Here is an 18,348-nt window from a genome sequence, read left to right on the forward strand (position 1 = left end):
CCCAGCTTTGTACAGTCAAAGAACTCTGCCCCAATAGCCCCTGACACAGACATTTCACTTCTCAGCACAACTTAACAGCACCACATTCAATGTCCATGCTATGTTCCCTTATGAGATGAGTAATATTTCTCTTTGTAGCCTGTGTTGTTTTTTGGTTTTGGTGTTTTTTGTTTGTTTGTTTGTTTGTTTTCCATTATTCTGGTAGCACAGGAAAGCTATGTTTGCTATGAAGCTGTTCATGGAGAGACCAATAATCCTTCAGGATTTCAAAGGAAAGTAATGTGAGAAAGAAAACTAGCTTTATAACTCTCAATATTTTTGATATTAAGTTAAGCTTCTATAGTAACAATATTAGCTGTCTTTGCTTTCTCTTTAGCAGCAGAGGGCTTTTAGGGATGAATCTCATAGTAGAGATAACAATAACTTATTTAATTTACATAGAAGTCATGGTAGTTCATGTGCTCCTATGTATTCCTTTTTTTTTTTTTTTTTCCCCTTGGATACAATAAGCAATTCCATAAGGGAATGGGAGCTGCAAACAGGGTTAGGAAAGTTTCAGCTCTATATCTCACCTGTTTTTGCAATTGCTGTACTGGAGGAGCACTCAACCACTTGCTTTATCAGCTACTCTGAGACCTGGCAAAAATGTGCAAGCCTCAAAATGGGCAGGGTATTTCTCATCTACCTCACAAGTATTACAAAGAGAGCAGACATACTGAGTAACTGCTCTAACCTTGAATCTTGTTTTAAGCAGCAAGCAACAAGAAAAAGAATAATCAAAGAGATGAGTGAGTCACAAGGAGGAAGAGCAGAGCGATTAAAAACCTCCTATCCCAGGTGTACAGGATTTAGCTAGAAAGAAGGGGGTATAAGAGAGACCTAATCCCTCTCCCTTGGCTTGCCTGCTTTGCGATATTTGGATCTGGTGGTGACATCAAGAGTGTCCTGGTGGATCTAGGACTCAAAAGGAAAGTGAGGACACTATCCATTATTATAATCTGACATTGGTCATCATGTCTGACTTTTGGAGTGTCCCAATTACAGTAGCAGACTTGTTCTGAGAGTATTAACCACCCCACCCCCCCCCAAAAAAAAAAAAAAAAAAAAGTAAAGATAATAATAACAGTTTCTTCTCATTCTTAGTTCATTGCAATCAGTCTGAACCATAAGCACTGCATCACAATGTTGTTAGTTAAACATCTCATTCGGGGTAATATACCACCTTCAGTTTGCTGAGATTTTTGCATCTTATAGAAAGGGCTTAATTGACCTCCCTTTCTTCTGGTGATATTCCAGTACAAGTTTATGGTAAATGGAAAGGCCAAAATTCTCAAGATCAGATCAGAAATTTCCTGAGAATGTCAACACTTTATAAGCTATCCTTTGGCTAGTTTCCCACTGTTGATTTATACTGTCATTCACAGGCAGTCAATAGAAAGTCTGGAACATTTCTAGATTTATTTTACCCCCGAGGAAGGCATCTGTAATTGAAAATTGTATTACAGTTGATTAGATATCTCAGCTTATATTAGACTCCCATAAGGTGTCCAGTAAGAAATTTTCTGTCTCAAAGGAATTACATTCAAAAGCAGAAAAGAAACCTGAAAGAAGAAAGCAAAGTGTCAAGTCTAAGATCATACAGGAAGACCATGGTAGAGCTAGGAGTATATTATACATCTTAGGTGCTCTGCAGTTTTACCACAGTTCATTGTCTTCAAAGAGCAGTTGAGAAACTCTTTGTCCTGTTGTGGTAACTCTTATTGTCCCAGCTCTGTGGCAGTGATGGACATAGAAGTGTTGAGCTCTGTAATGTGCTGATGACTGCAGCAGCAGGAAAGCAATGGCTAGAAGAAAAAGAAGCAACAGCTGCTGTATCCATGCTTTTCTTCATATCAGCTCAATAACATTCTCGTATTTCATTAAAAGATCTGTCTGTAAGAAAAAAGGATCTTGATTTTATCGCATAATCAGCTAACATTCCAATTTATACTACTACTTAACTATAGTCTTGATCTGTAACCGTATGTCTGGTAGTTCTGAATGTGAGATGTATATAGCTGGGAATGTCTCATTCCATGCATGTATAGCACAACGCACAGCTGAACCATAGGTTGTATTACAGTTCTAGCACAGTAATGGCATGCGAGGAAAGAAAAAAAAAAATGTTATTTGGAAATGCCTTGCTCTTTTTTCGTATTCAACTTTAGGAATTCACATTACTTTAGTGCCTGCATATTGAGAGGATCAAATGCCATACCCCAAATATGCCAATGTTTAGCTGGAAAACTAAGAACACCCTGCCAAAGGTGATCTGTACTTTCATGGTAAGAACTTTCATAAGAATGTGCAGATGCTTTCACACGTAGTCTCCAACATGCTGGATAAACAATCTAAATTTCTCCATCCAAGTTAATCACTGAGAGTAGATGAAAATGCCTGAACATCAGTGGCATCTCATATTAGTATATGAGTCAAGCGATCAGCTCCTCAACATATTTGATGGCTATGATGAGTTTCAGCTGGAAGGAGATATTCCTCCTGCAGTCACAGTAATTGCCTGTGTCTCTGAGAAGGTGGGGGGTTAGGGTACAATCATTTTTTGAAATAGCTTGTGGTGTGAAATTCCCAAATAAAATTCTTAATAATCCCAAGTTGTCTTGCCAACATGGGTTTTAAACCTGATTGTGTAAACATTTGGGAAGTTTGCAATGCAGTTCTTACAATAAACTCTGAATACCTAGCCTAAGGTTATGAACACTGAAAGGTAACATCACTGAACAGTTGTAACAAAGTATTTTTTAGGATATTGCCTGTAAGTTACATAACTGGTCAAGATAGAGCAGCTTGATAGACCCAGGCAAAATACAGGAATGTTTCAGCTTTTCAGCAAGGCTAGTTTAGCAGTCCATTTGTGCAGTTCTGCTAGCTCCTGTGCACTATTTATTTCATTCAGAGCTAGCTGTGCATGACACAGCATTGCAGGAATAACCTTAATATAAATTTGCTTCAATTCAATGTCTGTAAAATCGTCTACTTGGATTTCCTAGATTTATGCAGATAAACTGACAGTAATGGAGGATAGATTCTGGAGAATGCTCTCTGACCTGATGACAATAGGAGCCCTACATATACCTTGACAAGGAATTAAGTTGGTGCACAGTAAAATTCAGCCTCCCTCTGCAGAGGTAACATGTTTAGAAACGGCATTTGTGTTCACCGTTCTCCTTAAAGAACCTGGAAACCACACATGATGGACAAGCTGACTCCCTTCCAGGTTCTGGAAACTATAATAGTTACAGCTGTTAATTCTTTACATGCTGCATAATTTAGACTCAATTAAGTCAGCCTTGGAGTTTATTCAAACCTTGGGAATTTTTACAAATATCAGGCACATCAGCAGTGTGGGTTTAAAAGCGTGTTTGAACACTGATTAAGGAATTCCTACAGTGTTATAGTAATAAAAAATGGGTCAGAAAAAGAAGACAACGTCCACTACAAAGCCCTCTCCCTTATTCAGAAGCATGAGGATGGAGAGATATGAGACATAGAAGATGAGTATCAGTGAAAGCAAGTTGAATTGGCAATGGCAGATGTTTTTATGTATCAAAAACATATTGAACACCTTATTTTAAAAGGCAATTTGGCCTTCTACCATTCTGAAAATGAAAATAGAAAGGAAAAAGAGAAAGTGGAAAAAAATATATCCACAGATTTCTTGCTCTTGCTTCCCAGGATAGATGACCTGAGATCAATTTTTGAAGTTGAGCTTCGTATGTACCAATGAGTATTGCCCTCTATGTTTTGGGGACTCTTTGGAAAAGCTTTCCCATTTCATTCCACAAAAATATGATGTTATCTGCTGAACCTTCCTAGTACCTGATAATCCCCTGATTCTCTGCTGATACTGTGTCCAGCTCTGAATGGGGTGGATGGATTTGTCCTGGTGGTGGAGGAGTCCACATTCATGCGCATTCACCTAGAAGTGACAGTAGACTTTCTTCCCCTCACTAAATATACAATGCAGTCCATATCAAAGGAGATAACTGGGCATTTTCCCTTCCAGTGAATGTTCAGATAAAGGAAACCATAGACTGTAGTGATGGGCTGAGACACCTTTTTTGAGACCTAAAAGGTCTCTTTTACCTTCCTGGGTAAACCAACCTCTCTAGCTTACAGTTTTCCTTTCCTAGTAACTCACCAGCTCATGCACATGGAGGTGCCAGTCCCAGTCTGTGATAACTGATGCGGCCTTCATGGGGCAGTGGGAGAAAGACCACACCAAGAAGAGCTTTAGAGTAACTTCAGTGCCTGAATCTAAGGCATATGTCCTAGGAGAAAAAGAAGAGTGGACACTAGACATTTACTTACATATCAGTTCAAGTGGTGTTACATCACGTTCAAAATCACTATATCATACCAGTTTCTTCTATATAAAGAGGGATTTCACTTGTAAGATACAAGAACAAGTCAACCACCTCCATCCCATCTCATTTTCCTAAGACATTATTTTTTCATTAGAGAAATGGTATCACAAAAGTGACAATTCCTGCTGTTTGCCTATGCTAAAGCCAGATGAATCCACCAAGTTTACTTATACAGTTTACTAACATTCCTGTGAGTAACAGCTTTGCTTTCTCAGAGATCAGCTGGGAAGTGATAATTGAAAAGCAATAACTTCTTATGAATCTTTGCCAGAAGGAATATACACACGAATAATGCAGGTTGGGTTGTGGGGTTTTTTTGTTTGTTTTGGGTTGCTTTTTTTGTTTGGTTGGGGTTTTTTGTTTTTTTTTTTTGTTTTTCCTGGGGTTGCTGCTCCTTCGTACAATAATTTCCCTAATCAAAGAGCACTGTACATTAAACACTGCAGAATTTGCTTAGTGAAGAAGATACAGCATTTCAGAGAGCTCCATCACAAAAACATATTTGATCTTCCCTTTCATGATAAACAGCTTGAATGCAGCAGGAAACCTGCGGCACTCTGTTTCTTGTTTAAAAATGTATGAGAAGTTTGATTAATGGTTTCATCTACCAGATGAATTGAAAAGAGGATTTTCCTGGGATTGTACCAAGTTCAGAAGACTGCTGAAATGCTTCAGGAGAGGATTGTGTTGCTCTACATATATTTTCTTAATTAAAAGATCACTGCAATCACTGATATTAAAGCAAATTATGTTGAATTCCTGTTTTGTTTCAGAGGATGGATAGATGTGTTTTCATCCTTCTGTCTCACAGTTTCAGATTTTCCCAGAGCTTTCTAATGGCTCTAGTGGGCATTCCTAAATTGTCCCTTTGAGGCATTTCTCAAGATCAGCCTTTTTTTTGAACAGACAGCAAATCTGCAAACAAGTCCCAATTGGGGAACTCCAGGGCAACATCTGGAAGAGAAGTGTCCCTCAGTGCCCAAGTGTTTAATGGGGTGTTTATATGCCACTAGACATATTTGAATCAGTCTTGGGGTCCCAAGGCTCTCCTTGGGCTGGCTGCAGCAGCTCTGCGAGTACCAGCCTGGGTAAAGTGTTGGTGGGTACAGAAGCAAGCTGTGTTCCCAGCTGTTCCTGACACCATTTTATAGAGGCAGTATTGGCAGAGGTGAGACTTAACCCCCTGTCCTGCTTCATGACGTAGTGAGGGTTGCCCCAGTTGGGCTGGATTTATGATTTTCCTCATATCTGAGCAAGGACTTCTGCCCAGGCATATCCCAGCCAGTCTAAAGCCAGTCCTTTATGGCTGACATGAACCTTTAAGAAACCACCAGGTACCCAGAGCAAAAGACAACCTTTGCTTTGTGTAAGGCAAGGCAGAGGTGCTCTGCAACCAGCACACCATGGGCAGCTGAAAAACACGAGGCTCTAGCTCAGAGCGAATATGCAATGACTGAATGTATCCCAAGTCGAAAAAGTGCTCTCCTTACTTAAATTATGCTAGGTTGAAAGGCTCAGAGAAAGTCAGCTACAAAACAACTGGGCAAGACTGACTTTTGTAGGAGGAAAACTAGTCACTCCAAAAATACAGTGAGGAAGGCTAGACTGACATCTGTATCAGCTTCCTCTGTAATTAATTAATTGTTTTTTATCTCAATCAAAAGGGTGATGGGTACATTGCACTGTAAATGCATTTTGTATCATTCCTGCCCTAAAGAACATCAATGTAATTATAATCCTGATTAGATAATCAAAATAGATCATCATGCTGTATCTGAAAAAATAATCTTTGTCTAGATTTTACTCATAGCTCGAATTTGTCTTTGCCCTGGAGAAACAAAGTTTTTTGTAAATAGTGGAATTGAACCTCTGTGCAAAAGCTGGGAATTCTCAGAGATGCAAGAGAATCCAAGAACTAGAATTATTAATACAAATATTCTGAGTGCAAATATTAATTATAATTCTCCAGTGAATTCTCTGATTTTGTTAGCTTCAGAAAACAGTTGTATGAACAGATATAGTATCCGGGTAATCCTTTTTTTAAGGTATAGAAAACATTTTAATTTTTATTTCAGTTTCTTTTTCTCTTTTGTTAGCAAAACAACTGCTCCAGAAGAACCATATTTAACATCCTCAAATCTAATTTGCCTTTTCCCAAATCCAATCCCACAATATGTATTTTACTTCGGATTTAACTAATTTGCTAAAAATGAATCAACTTGACATAAAAACCAGAACAACTTGGAATGTCTGACTGTGATGTAATTTTTGAGTCCTTTCAAATATGTAAATCACTGAACTTTTAAAAGAGGCTTGGAAAATTAAACATGTTTCTCAAGCATTTTATTTCTCTGTTTGCCATATGCACACACACACTCATATAATACACATTCTTATTCTTTGTCTTCACAACTCCCTTTTTTTTGTATGTCCTGTTCTTCCCTTCTTTCATGATTACTAGTTATCTCATTGAAATGAAGGTCTATTATTGTGTATATTGGACAACAGGCTACCTGACATCATTTATATCCACGGTGCTCTGTTGAAGATCAGAAACCTTCAAAACAGTATTTTAAAACAAAAATGTGACATTTTTGTGAATTACACATATGAAGAAATATGCAGCCGAATGGTCCCATCAGCAAATTGGAAGGAGATTGAGTCATAAGTCACAGTCTGCCTCCAGGTTTCTCTTACACTCAGCACATGTGGATGCAGTACATATTTCCCAGTTATCAGCCAACACCCTGTAGAAATAAAGATTACCTGCAGTACCTGATTACATCAATTCTAGACTCCCTGCACAAGGGACAGGATGAGTGTACTGGAAATTTTACCTTTAGCCAACTGCTCATGGATTGATAAGATTCTAGTGCCCTTCATGGACACCCAGAATCTCTCACATTTCCCTTAGTAAAAATAGAGGATTCACTTTGTTGTCTTTAACAAATATATCCTCCTGTGCACAAAGCTATGTGACAGAGGCTGCTGTTCAGGAAGAAACAGAACTTAGATATATAATTTATGAAGAACTTTTGGTGCAGAGATTATAAATATTTAGTTCTTTGGGTGCACCCTGTATGCTATGTGACCTCCATCCACATGAGGCAAAGCAGCCCAGACTTTGGAGTTCAGCGGCTGAAAGTCTCAGTGCCTTCTGGCCTGAATTGCTGTCATAAAGACTTTATGCACGATACAACCCCTTCTCAACTTGAGTCACTAACCTATTAAGCATTTAAATTATCTTATTTATTTTTTTTTTTATTAAGCACTCTGAAACCCAGAAATCAGAAGATTCACTATCCAGTAGATAATATCATCCCTATGAGATTAAGAATCCAGGATTGCAAAGTACTCGTATGTGTATTTATTTATTTATACACTGTAGTGCTGAATCTGTCTGATAGAGTTAATTACTGCACTCTCCTCTGTGACAGCTTCCTCATGTGTATCTTGTCAGTCTGATGCAGATGAGCTCAGAAATCAAAGCAATGACCTGAAACACCCTGACCAACAAGCTTCTGGTGCTAAAATATGGAAATGTGTTCTAGCACATTCAGTCTATTGCAACAAACAGGGCAATGGCAACCACTGCAGGAGAAAGGCTGAAAACCAGTTTTCCAAACAATGCAATTCTTTGAAATTACTCCCTTATACCACAAGTTCAAATGCCTTGAGGAACTTCACATGCAGCTGCAGGAATGAATGCCCTGGTAGGTATCAGGGTACCTTACTACTGATGTACCTTGCGTCTTCCTTGTCCACATCAGCATGTGGCAAAGCAGAAAGAGGCCAGCTGGTTCTTTATAATGGTGATGTTTTAAGATGACCAGCTGATGTAGAAGAGAAGCAAGAAGAGCACAGGAAAGCCAGTGGAAGAGCAATGAAAGCTTTGCAAAGAAAACTTTGATCGGCTTCCTGCTGCTTCTGGGTGTCAGTTTGAACTTTTCACACTTCCACCTTCCCAAAAGGCCTCAGCAAATGCGTTAGTTACAGTTTTATGTAACTCACAGGAGGATCATGCAAGTTCTATACATGCATGAATTTTATACACCCTGATAGCTCTGTAAATAACTTATCATTCCCGGTGGAAAATTGTGGCATCTGGTAACACTGTTAAGTAAAAAATAAACCATTTGTTGACAAAATATGAACACACACTACACAGTATTTCACAATCTGAAGGGAATTCATTCTTCAGAAGAAAGTCACTGATGGTTTTCAAAGTTGGGAATTCCAGAGCAGGCTGTTGTTTCTTAAACATAAAGCAGGTGTAACACTGCATTCATAATTCACACTCCCACTGCATGAGCCCTATCAAAACAACAGCATCTTTCTTTCAATATCAGCACAAGTGAAGGAAGATGTTTGACAACTTATATGGCAATCATTTGGACAGTAGGGCTGCTCAAAACTAGTGAGAGGCCTGATTAACTGATTTTTGTGCTTTTCCAACTTGTTTCTTTTCCAAAAGACAGTAAAAGCAATAAAAGCACGAACTACTTTACTGTAAATAAGCAGTTTCTTCCAGTACTTTGCTGAAATATTATTTTCAAAAAGACTTTTCCACCCCCAGGAAATATTGTGCTGACTCCTTTGTGCCAACAAGGCTGAAGTCTTATGGAGGACATCAGGACTAAAATTTCAGTGCAACAGTTCATCTACATATCACTCCCTGAAATACTAACATGGGAGATTTTCTGCTAAATTGCTTCTCAGTGGTACTGTGAAAATTTGTTGAGACCACCCTCTCTGTCACAATGAGGTGGTGTAGTCAGTAGAGTTTTCAATAATGTAGTTGTTTGTTCCCCTCCTAAATGGGAGTATCATCAAGAGAAAACTGTGAGTATTGATCATCAGTGTTATAAGGTAAACACAGAAATAGTTCTGAATTTTTCTATACATGTTAATTCTAATGTATCACCTGCAGATATTGTCTCATGCTGGAAGACAGTTCACTTCTTACCAACAGAAGGAAGGACTGAAGGCAAAGGCTCAAACTTTAGGAGGATCCTCATAATAGGAAATAATAGTGATCTGATGAAGGCTTCTGCTCTGATGATTTTGACACCCAGTTTTTCTGCAAGCAATCCTTGCATTCTTCTTGGGCATTTAGTTTTGAAAGCCATGGGCAACTTATTTTTAGATTCTGACCTATTTCCCACAACAACTGAACTAAGGTCTTGCTTTTAGACTACTGTTTTAGGGTTCATTAAATGTTGAAGTTGAAAAGCATAATCTTCAATTTACAAACAATATCAGTTTTTTTAAAAATGCTAGAGTCCTTTAACTTGTATAGGTACTTACATTTTTTTAACATTTAAAATTACTCTGAAATAATGTCAAAAAAGATATTTTATGAACTACTGTTTTGTATAAATGTCATTTTAAATAACTGAAAAGTGAAATATTAATCTACCACATTTGTAATAATAATCTTTCACAGATTATTTTTATTGAAATTTGGGTTATCATAATACCATCATATTACAAAAACATACAAGAATTTCATTCATGTGGTTATTCTAATAATAATATAAAATGCGGAAACAATATAAAATAGAGGAGAGAGAAGTATTATTCACTTTGTTTATAAATGCATTTGAAAGATGAAATACAATGTTGAATATAGAAATCACTAGAATTATGGCAGTATATAAAATACTGCACACCAATTCACTAAAACCTGGGGTCTACACAGCCAATTAATATTAATGTTGCATAGCTTTAGTAACCCAAATAAGAAAACTTTAATGTCTGCAGGAATCTACTCTCTAATTGGAGCTTGCAGGAGTTCTTTTTCCATGTAGGTTGCCCTCGTGATCTGAAAGGGCTTTGCTTCAATTTGTGAATTAAAACCACCTGCCCCTATGATGAATACAAATTAATCTGTTTATCAATGGGTATTTCTAGTTTGTTCCTCCTTATTCTTCTCCTCTTGTTGTTTCCTCTAAACACACAGGGCAATACTTAGAGTACTTAGTGTTTCTTTGCTGAAGCAACCACACAGCATTAGTGAAAGCAACAGCAGAGGAAAACATTGTGTCAGGAACTGAACCATGGAAAGATTGCAAGAGTAGCAAAACTTTGCCTCACCCTTCCCCAGATGTTTGGGGTTTTTTTGCTCAGAGAGTATAGTAATTGTCAGCTTTCCATGACCTGGTAGCAGGAAGCTTTTCCAAATGTGGTTGTTTTGATTTGATGTATCTGTCAGAAAGATGATGTCACCGATATCATTTTATGAAAATACAAGTAATATATAACTGGCCTACTTAAAAGTGTCTGACAATACATGACCTTGGCATGGAGCTAGATTTGTTGTTGATTTACTGCAATGAGTTCATTCTAGGTTTGGTAATTAATATGTCCTGAGTTAAGTGCCTCATGTCATTGCACTAATAAATCTCACCCTGTGCAGAAAGAAGTTAAATTTTCCGAGGTGAGCATGCTACTGAATTTATATGTTCAAAAATAAATACCCCTCTATTCCCTTTCAGGGAAGTAAATCATTCAGTGACATATTCTATCTTTTCCAAGGTTTATGTGACAGCTCTCTTTAGATTGTCAGAACTTGGGTTAGATTCCATGGGTCCAAAACCTATATGTTATCAAGGAAATATATTTTTTTCTCCACCACTTAAACCCAAATGTGAAGTGCTTTCCAGACATCACAAGTGTTTGGACTCTTAATACCAGTCTTGTTTAAAATTCAGTTTATTTTCAAGCATCACCTGGCAATTTATTACATGACAATATGGACTGCTGCTCTGTATACATAACCACTAGAAATTAGCAAGTAATTTCTAAAGGGAAACTGCTAATTCTGCCCTCTCATTCCAGGTGACCTCCATGGCTGTAGAATTGTATTGTTACCATTGATTACCGCATCAACAACTTGGCAATTTACAGTAGAACAAATGACTGCTAAAAATAGCTTCCTGCTGCTCTCTGTGGGAAGGAATTGGAAATTCTGGAGTAGCATTACTCTTGCACTTGCACATGCTCTTGCCCCAGTAGGATGAGGATGACTGTCTTCTCCACTCTTTCCCACAGGTGGTTTCACATTCTGCTCTTTTAGCTCAGTGAGTAGAAGTCACAGTGGTGCAAAATGTCATTGGTTTGGATTGCTCTGAAAAAACATACTTGGCTGAAGGGTAATCTGAAGCCTTCTGAAACTTTTTCATCCTTTCTTTCTTCTCCTTCACATGTTCATCAGTCTTTCACTGACAGCAATAACTCCATATTTCTTTAAGGTATCTATGTTTTATTTGCTTGCTGCTGTTTGATATCATAACCTTTGACTATTTAAAAAGCTTTCCCAAAAATACTCAGTATTTGTTTGTAGCAAAGTAGCTATAAAAGTCAGGGTAATTATATAAATCAAGGTAAATATAATTATGATCTGTATAAGGGGCCAAAGGGCCTTGGAGGGCCCAGTGGCACTGCGACTCCCATGTATGTAGTAGGGCATATATACTTCTGTATGTGAAGTAGACCTTATGTGAGATGAAAAGTCACCAATGGGTGAGAAGAGACAGGGAGTTTTGCTCAGTGCCCTCAGCTGTCTCATCTATAGCCCCGCTTCAACAAATCTGCTCTACATAAGGACCTAAATATTCAGATGAGGTCCTTTGCTGCTTCTGCTTTTAGTACTCCACACTTACCCGTTCACCACAACACAGTGTCCTAGCAAGCAAAGACCCTTGCGTGGGACCATCAGGAGGATTTCAAAGGTGTGTTTTGGTTGTCTTCTTTAGAGAGACAAGCACCTAGTTATTTTCCTGAAGTCATAAGCATACAGTATTTCTATTAAATCTCATTATTTAATATCCTCCAGTTTATATGTCAGACTACTTTTCTTTTGCATGTATGTCTAAAAGCTAGAAATGAATGCTCAAGTCTTCATCATTAATCTCCTTTAAAAAGTGTATTTCATTCAAGCTTGCCAACAAAGCTTTTCCATTCAAAAACATTGCTATAAAATGTTGAAAAGCAACTGGATTACCATGTGGAATTTCAGTTAAAACAAGAGAGGCTGGAAGTCTTTTTCTTCCAGTGCTAAAATGCCCTTGATATGTCTAGAAATCTTTTTGATAATTTTCAGATCTAACTTGAGGGAGTCCTGTGTTACATCTCATCTCACTAGCTAAAGAGGACTTGATCATAGAATGAAACTACAATTTCTGAGATGGGCGATCACAACTTTATTATACTTGTCATCTGCAAGCAGAATGAACCCTCAGTGGGAAACTTTTGTGCTTTAGAGGACTCAGTTTCACCAAACAGAAAGTAATCGTAAGCTAAGTCATTTGGGGAAGATAATATTAACAGGAAAGCAAAAACAGTGATAATTGGAATGAGGTCCAAAGTTTTAATAAATGCTTAAAATTTCACACAGAGAGAAGGCTACAACATTTAACAATTCAGCCTCATCTAGCAGGAGAGTAAAGATAATAAAGTTTAAGAAGAACATTGAAAGGTGAGAATAAATAACAGAAGTTATGTGGAAGCAGGAAAAAACAGAGAAAGAAAAGAGCAGGTCAAAGCCTACAGAATGTGGAGAAACAAGGAGTCTAGGAGCCAGGAGCAGAAGAAACTCTAATGTCATCTGTGGTCAGCTGTTAGCTAGAAATGATAGGTCAATAATGAAGAAATGATAGGAAGTTAATACTGTAGAAGTGGTAGGATGACAATAATGCAGTACGACTGTGTTCAACAAATGCCCTTGATCTGCAGATGGGGCAAACAGTTTGTGACATAGCCCCGATGAAAAACAACCAAGGACATAAAACAGAAGGCAATAACAAATGTTTTAAAATCAAGAGTGCCTAAATATTTTTTTCTTATGAGTCTTGAAAGAATAAGTCAAGGATATGTGTCAACATCGATGGTGAGTTGTAATACTCTTGCAGAACAGGAAATTTCTGACTGATATAAAAAAGTCACTCAACATTTTTTAAGTATTCATAGTTTAATCATGTTAGTATAAACCCAGACAAATAATGAAAAGCTGATATAGCATTCTGTTCATACAGAATTCAGAGAAGGAGCAAATTGAATTAGCTTTGATTTAAGGAAAAAAATTCTAAAAGTATATTATTACTTTTTTTCCTGAGAATCTAAGGCTTAACTGAGAATGACATTGTTAATTTAATACAGTCAATGTCTTCTTAATGCTGTGCAGAAAGCTTTTGCCTTTGTTCTGTACGCTGTTTTCACTGAAATGAAAAGATTAAGAAATCAACGTTGCATACTTTTGAAGGATTCAAAATCAGCTAACTGAACTGATGTCAGAGTAATCGTAAACACTTTTCCCCATCATTGAGCAGATCTGTTTCTAACAAGGACCCTCAGGGATCATTTGTATTGAACATTTTTTCCCAATGACCTTGAAGAAAACGTGAAATGTAAAAAGGAAAGGGCTAGAACCCAAAGGCAGCTGAATTCATACTGATTACACTGGCCTAAAACATGAATCCACACTCAAGCTTTAATGAACCAAACTGGAATTGTTAAATGTAGAGAGTTTTTGGAAGAAAGAGGAAATGGACTGTGTGCTGTGAACAAGCCAGAGCTTGACGTGGCTGTGGTGCAGGCTAGGACCTACACGGAAGGTTTTTCTGGAGACACCAAAGACAGAATGGAAGTAAACAGAAGCTGGTCTGCCCTCGACCCAGGCTGCAGGAGGGGCGCTGTCGTCACTGCGCATGAACAGTTCGTGGATGGTGCCCTGCAGCTAAGCACCATGGGGGCGGGGGGGCGGGGAGAGTGACTGCAGAGAGTAACCAATCGTAGCCTGCGCTTGCTGCGGGGCCATTGGGTAAAGAGTATATAAGGGTTGTAAAAACATGCTCTGGCTGACATTGATATTCAGTGTTGTTAAACGTTCGTTAAAGGGCATTGGTGTTAAACTCATATTGAACCTGATTCTTTGTCCTCGACTGGTCCGCCCATCTGCATTCAAAGAGTCCTGCCGTGCAAAGTTTTTTCATTCTCCGACAGTTAAACATTAAAAACCTTCACTATGAGCACAGAGTGTTAGTTCTAATCAGTTTATCCTGGATTAAATCAGATAAGGAAACAAAAGCACATATTTTTACTTTGATCAAAATTATTAGAACTACTTTAGTTAGACCAGTGCAAATTCCCTATCAGACCAGCTTCTGCTTAGTTCTACTCCTTGTGTGCCTTAGTCTTGGCATCTAAAAAAGAGGAAATATTACTCTGAACTTAACATTTATACATATCAGAAATAGGCATCATTTTCACTTTATTGTGATGGCTCTGCTTCCTGATCAAGATGTAATGCTGGCCAAACTTCAGAGAACTGTGTGAGTTTGACCATGTTACTCCATCCCAACTGTTGTCCATACTGATCAAAAACCGTAGAGGGAAGACTTCAAGTTGTCTCCTGAACCTAATCCAATGCTCATATATATAGAAAAATTTTACCAATTCATACCTGCTTTGTGACAGATTTCCGATAGCTACACTGAAAAAAAAAAAAAAAAAAAAAGAAGAAAATTGCCACACTTTGCTCTGTTTGCATTAGGCAAGATAATTCTTCTATTAAATTGAGAGTCCTCAAAATGTCATTATGGCTTATGGATACTAACAAAAGCAGAAGAATGAATCAAAATAACACACAGAAGTTTTAAGTACTGTTTTGTCGTGAAAAGTCAGCAATCATCTGTGAACTTACCAGGAAAAATCTAGGTGACTTTATTTTGTCTTTTAAATCTATCCGCTTCCTTCATGAATGTCATTTCTTTTTCTGTTCTAGCCTTTGGCCTACAACCATCTGCAGGGTGTACAGTGATGCTATTAGACAGCTCAGCAGGAATTGGTCACACCTTCTGTGGGGGCATCTCCTGTGAAGTATCAATTTGTTCCACCAACAAAATGGTTCATTTCTTGCTGTGTCCTATTTTACCTTGTTTTGTCTTTTTCCATTGTCATCTATTTCTTAATAGGTTTAGACGTTTTAGAAAGCCACTGCCTCTCAGTAAAGTGTAATATCAATGTAGATATGCTAACAGTGTTTGCATCAACACAGCATATCTCCAGATGTATTTGAGGTATTCACCCCTTCCATTCAAAGATGGAAGCTCAAACAGTGGTTGTTATGCTTCTGGGAAGCTCAGCAAGCCATCTTTTTCCAACCACAATAGTTTATTCAGGTGCAATGCATACATATTACTTATTTAGCAGGCATCTGTAATTCCGTGTGATACAGGTCAGGTTTTGGATAAATTAACTAGTCGTAAAAGTAAACAACTGAGAATTTTTTTCTCTCACTTATTGTCAGCAATAACAAATTTACAACAACAATATTCATGCCGTGCCATGCAACATGTTCATTTGGAACATTTTAACACTGAGTCCTGTCATACTCCTCTCTCTTTCTATTCCTCAATAAAAACAATCTCATAAAATCCCTGGCCCAGATCCAGGACAACTCAGACACAGCTTTGAGTGTGCCTCAATTTTAGGCTCCCTGTTTGTGAAGAGGACTGAATGAGTGTTTCTAACTTAATTTTCCTATTATCGTTTAAAGTAGAAAGAGTAGTCTGGGAAGTCCAATCTCCTTTTGAGGCCTGCTGGTGCTCTACTGCTTTGTAAACTATCCCGTCATACCATAAAAAATAACCAGTAGAAATAACCATGTGTTCACAACATCCCAGTAGTCTGAGCACTGGCGTTTGGAAGATGTTTCTCCTTGTTTCTATACAATGTAAAAAAAAAAAAAAAAAAAAAAACAGAAAATACAGTGAATATATTTCTGCAGTCTATTCACTTCCGTGGAGATTGCACTGAGTGGCATGCAAGTGAAGGTTAAGACAGCCTTTCCAGAAAGAAAGAGGCCTGACACTAAACCAGAGACTTAAGAACAGACAAATGCATCATTAAATCTCATCTAATACAGCTGGAACAGGGTGTCCTTTGAAACTGAAGTTTTTGATGATAAACTGAAATTTTGTTTACATGAATAAGTACCACCATCTTCGAAATTATATAAATTTGAGTCTTCAGCCTCTGTGTATAGAAACCTTTGTCCTTTGGGGAATAAATTGTAAGTCCATTCATGCAGTTTTCAAGTACTTTATCCACAGCTGGAGACATGTGAAATATAAAATAAAGAAGAAGCAACTTCAAGCAAAACCATAAAAAGAGGAAGAGGTTAAAGATGAAATTACAAATATAAGTTATTCTCACACTAAATCATGCATTGGCTCTGAAGATTGCAAACATATCCTCAAGTTATTTATAAATCACACCAGCCCAGAGGGCTTTGTCTGATCTAAAACAAGTAAATCTGTCTTTTCTTTAGCCAGTAGGATAACCATTTGTAGGTTAGTTAAAACCCATGTTCCTGGAGATTTTTATGACTGTTAGCAATCAGTCAGTATAATAAAAAATCTCAGTAACATCATAGAAGACCAGTCATGCTGACTCAGACAATATGCTTCTCCACCAGCAGCCATAGACATAATTACAGAAGAGTGAAAGAAAAAAGTAAGCATGTGCATTGCTTCTTTCTAGTATTCTTCCAGATTCCAAACATTGTCAGCCACTTTTTTTTGTTAGTTTTGTTTGTTTGCTTGTTTTTTCTGTATTTAGTGGTTCTGAATGGATTTTTCTTCTAGGAATCTCTGTCTTCTCAAAGTTGCAACCCCTTTTGGCAACCACGGCATCCTTCAAGTGGGATCCAGTTGTTTGCAAGGAATCTGGTCATTCTTCTAAGGACTGTCACTAAAATCACATATCTCCTTATCCATTTTAAAAATAGCAATTTTTTTCTCAGAAAACACATGCCCGTGTATGTCAACATTCTCTTTAAACAAACAGTAAACTGTGTTAGTTCATTCTACACTTACTTATCACTTTATTATGAATCTGTATTGTCTGTCTTACATTTTTTAAGTCAAGGTGTATTCTTTTAATCATCAGAATGACCCCAGTAAAGAGGCTTTTAGAATCTGCTTGTGTCTGACAGTGATTACTATTAGCTGGAGGCACCCTACTCTGTAGCAGTAAAAGTGCATTTTCTGCAAAAGAAGTTTATAAATCTGCCTCCAAATTATTAATCTAAGAAAAGCAACAGCACTATTTATGAAACCATTGAGGAATTCAACACATGGAAATCTTTATGAAGAAAAAGGAATGAAAAAGATGAAGAATCTTGGAGCTCTAACAGTTTTGTTATAATACAGACCTGTCATCCAATTTGAGAAAGGCAAATCCTGTGTATAGCAGTCAAAGTGTGTGTGGGGGGCTACTCAAGAGAAAGCTGATGTGATACAAAACCTGTCCTTGATCCATGCTTGTATCTGTGTTTCTCAATGAATCTTTCCATGAATGCTGCTGGGCACTGAGAAGGTACTTAATGCCAGTCAGGACACAGTGGGACAAATTATTTAAGTATCTAAAGTGTGATAAAGAAGAATTCCCTAGGAGGTTAAGACATTCAGATACAGAGAATGATGCAGGATTTAAATCCCAAACAAATAGACTAATTTTTAATTGAGTCTTACTTTAATTGCTTATGTCCAAAATTATGCTTCTGAGAACTTCAACTCATTCTTGTAGAGGTTCAATTCTTTCAGTATTCTTTGGGCTGTCTGAGTGTATTATGGCTTCCAGCAAAAGTTACTGCCACCGCTGCTGCTCATACTCCAACTTGGTAAGAGCCAGCTCAGTCACAATTTGAGAAAGTCAGATTCGTTCATCTCCTTTGCCTGAGAATTTTCATACCCACATCCTCTGCATCCCAGGAAATTGCCCTAACCCTCCACTTCCCCTAACCTAGAGCTGGGAGTTCAGCAGAGTCTGTGCCACTGCTAATCAGAGTACAAAAGGAAAAGTGTCTCCTGTGACTCTTTTTTAGGGTAATCCCTTGGGTAGGAGGAGGCCTCAGGTGTGA

Source organism: Patagioenas fasciata, chromosome 1 (genome assembly GCF_037038585.1).
Source record: "Patagioenas fasciata isolate bPatFas1 chromosome 1, bPatFas1.hap1, whole genome shotgun sequence".
Lineage (NCBI taxonomy): Eukaryota > Metazoa > Chordata > Aves > Columbiformes > Columbidae > Patagioenas > Patagioenas fasciata.